A 4,170-nucleotide genomic window follows, 5' to 3' on the forward strand; every position below is an offset into this window, starting at 1 on the left:
CAGGAGGTAACTGGGCAGATGGCAGAGAGTCTAGGTCAGAGATAAGAACTTGGTTTAGTATATAAAGATATGGTTGAAAACCTGTGTTCATGGATTCTCTATCACTGGTTTACTTCCGATTCAGGGACATGATCGCTTAAAAACATATATATTCTAATTTATTTTAGAACTATTATATAGACAGGTTATTCAACTCCTCTTTTAGCAAAAATAATTATATTCCTTTAACAATTTTTTTCTAGCCTAATCACTTAGAAAAATATACAAAAGGAGAATTAAGTTTAAGTTGTTGAAGAATGAAAAAAATCTGCAAAAATCATGTGTTATGATTTTTAACTCTTACTATCTTCATAATTATACAAGTAATACATGATTTTATCAGGATTATTTTCAGTAAAATCTCAGCTATTATATTATATTACATATGAAATAAAGAGTTATGAGTTGAACTGCAGCCTTTTCCTCCAGTTTGAAGGCTTTCCGAGTAATTGACATTTAGATAGTTATGCAATTTCAACTCAAGATATGCAGCAGCTTGGGATAAATTAGATTTTTGCTGGAGTTCGTATGAGTTGACTGCTGATTTAAAATGTTCCTAAGTGTGTTATATGTCAAGGATATCAAGATTGTTTATTGTATAGTTTGTATTTTCTGGAATGCACTGCACCAAAAAAAGTATGTGAGGCAAAGATCCCTGTAGGTGCTAGGTGACAAGCAAGCTACTTAAGCTGAAAGACATTAGACACTGCAACTTCTCTACATTGAGTGATCTGTACTTATTTAAGTTTGCATTCAGTGACTGAGACTTTAGAAGCTGTATCTGGGTATCCAAGGCCTCTGTCATGCTGCTGCTATGCATGCTGCTGCTGCTTTACAGTTTGGTATTCTTGCTTAAAGCTAAATGAAATTGAGTAATAAACTTAGATAAATAAACACTAGGTAAGCCTATTGCATCTTGTGAATTTGATGGTCATTCTGCATTTGAAATCTACAGTGGTCTTACTAAATGACCCTCATGCAGAAGGATGGGTGTGGAAGATCTTTTGAGCCTTTGGTGCTGGGACAGCTTAAACTAATCCTTGGTTTGAGAGAGAGGACGTTTTTTGAGGCAAATTATGGGGGACAAATCTTATCAATGGAATTTACACATATATCTTCAATCCTCTAGGATTTAGTAAAATGGGCTAATAAACAAAGGCAAACCAGAAAAAAGAAAAAGGCTAACAACATTGCCTGTCTATTATTAATACAATTAACAAAATGTAAATTCTATCAAAAGCACACACACACAAATAGATTAATGTAGAGGAGATGAAGCAAATATGTAAAATAGAAGATAAGTCATGAGATATTTTGTGAGATATATCCTTGGCATGTATTATTTTGACCTGGTGAACCAAAAGTCAACATACTCACTGTCCATAAGGTGAGAGGATGAGGTCAGGTAACCACAGAAACAAAAGCATGCTGTTAAATAATTGAGACATTTGGCCAGTAAATAAATTTTTGAAACCTGATGAGTTTTTGTTAGCCTGGAGACTCGGACCACATGAGAGAATCCATTGAGTCCAAATGAAGGGAATTATGTGGCTTGCTAAGGCTTTCAGTACATATTTCTCATTCCAAATTGTGATATACCATGGTTAAGGTAAAAATCTAACAAGCTTGTCCTGAAAATGAGCCCAAATCTTTCACTTAACGGTAAATGAAAGATCTCTGCCGAAATAGTAAAAATGTTCTAAATGCAAGTACCTTAAATTGTGTGTGGATATATCATAGAATCGCACAATGAAAATGCCTCTAATGTAAACTATATTAAATGCAGTTATAAAGATGGTTTATTATGGTTGGTACCCTTACATAATCTTCCTTGTAGGAGAAAAAAATGCAATTCAGACAGTAATGGCAAACAAGCTCCTATTCTCAGGTCTCAATGATGGAAGAAAGGTCTGTGTTTTTCAAAAGAAAAAGAATGACTAAAGATGATGTAGCCACATTATTTTGATGGTTAATGAAAGTAGGATGAAAAAAGAAATTAATTGGTGAAAATTCTATAAGAATTATTAATGACTGGGAGGTGAAAAACTCCTGGTAATTTGGGCAAGTGTACTTGCCTTGCTGAAATGATCCTGAGAAACTTGTTCTATTTACTCCTGATTGGGATATGTCAAAGGGTATAGGGAAAATAAAGTCAGTGAGCAAGTTGCAGAGGATACAACATTTGTTAAGGCAACAGTAGAATAAAAGAGGGTTGGAACCTGCTTGCAAAATTTCAGCAGGGAAATTCAAATATATATTATTGGTCTAAGGCAAATGGCTTTGGAGTAGTGAACAGAATTTTCTGGGATTACCAGAAACTGGGGAACAATACATAGTGATATTGGCAAAAGAGAGCAAAGTTACATGGCCAAAGATAAAACTTTGAAGATAATGTGATTCTGTAGTAATAGATACCACAATTATATTAAATTACAAATTGAAAAATGTGAAATAAGGACATCTTGTAGAAATGTTATCTCTATCCGAATGTTTTATCAGATTTGATACATTGTTAGCATTGAGGGCTTTGCTATTGCTTGCTAATTTCTAATCAGTTATTAGTTTAGTCTGCCTCCACCCATTTCTAATCTGACATACAAATGAGAACATTTAGAATTATGCAAACTCTCATATCCTTTGAGGACAACATTAAATTTCTTCTTTAAGAGATAGTAGAAATAGGAATGATAATCCCCATTGACTAATTATATAAAATTCCTGTCTGGTAATTAAGAAAAAAGATAGTTCGTGGAGGTTAACCATGACTACTGAGAACTAAATAAAATAGTTCTACTGATAGCCTTCTCTGTGCTAGGTATAGTGAAGGCTATTGAAGAAATACAGCAAACTAAAATTGACTGGTATGCTACTATAGAGTTGGACAAGGATTTGTTTTTATTCTAATTTCAGGAGAAAGTCAATAATTTTCTTTCATTTGGTAAAGCCTCTAATACATGTCTGAGATAGTTAACCACTCCAGTGTAGCCATACACCTTGGTTAGATAAGATATAGGTTTCATCCCTATAAAGAAGAAGCTGGTTCATTACATTGAAAATAACAGGATAATTATCTCTCAGAAGCAGAAGACATCTAGGAATTAAGAACTGTGGTGACACATATGACTAACCTAAAATGGCAGGCCTCATCCAATCCATAAATTCTGGGGGCATAAATTGAACTGGAACCACAATAGATAGTCCACAGATAGTATGGTATACATTACTGTCTTTACAGACCTACTAGGTAAGAAGAGAGTTATTTGCATATTGGTGGATGTATATATTGCATTTGAGCATTTTATTAAGATTTATATTGTTATTCAAAAGAAACCTAAATTTTTGTGGAGTCAGAAAAACATTTTTTTGAGAGACTTATAAGCTGAGCCTAAATAGTCTCTTTAAAACAGGATCATCCTAAGCACGAATGATTTCAAAAGTGTCTGCTATGCAGTTGCATGAAGATTGGAGTCTGGCAAACATCAACAGTACCACAGAATGACATCTATTGGGGATTTCGAACATGTAAATTACTTGATGTACAACAAGGAAGAGCCCTTTTGAAAGACAAGTGCAGGTCTGTTATTAGGCTCTGGTGGAAACAGTTTCTGCCATGAAAAGACAGCAGATAATTTTTAAAATTTGAGATAACCATTGTGTATGAACAATGCCAAAGGAGTGTTCCAAAAAAAAATGAGACAGGCCAATGCAGCTTGCTGATTAAATGAAGAGTATATATAGAAATACCCACTGGTGATGGCTCTGGGGATGTCTCATTGTTTTGCATTCATGACTAGGTTCTACCTCTGCCAAGTAGACTGAATATAGGACACCCCAAGGAGATGCTAGCTCCTAGTGCTGAATGGTTAGAGCCTTATGATTTTTCATCTGGTAAAGCAGAGTAAGCTACCTGGTTCATCAGCAGAAAATTCAGAATTGAAGGACAAGATGCATTTTGGTGATCTGTGGCCATTTACCTTGCAGATCAAGTTAAAAATCTTGGCTGAGGAATACAAGAGTAAATACATAAAATGTGCAGAACAAGAGTAATATATATGCCTCTTACCAGTCTTATGTGGTGGTTTGAAGTGAGTCCTGACTGTAATCGTTATATGCTGTACTTTGGGCTTTATT

Source organism: Pteropus alecto, unplaced genomic scaffold (assembly GCF_000325575.1).
Source record: "Pteropus alecto unplaced genomic scaffold, ASM32557v1 scaffold610, whole genome shotgun sequence".
In the NCBI taxonomy this organism is placed as follows: domain Eukaryota; kingdom Metazoa; phylum Chordata; class Mammalia; order Chiroptera; family Pteropodidae; genus Pteropus; species Pteropus alecto.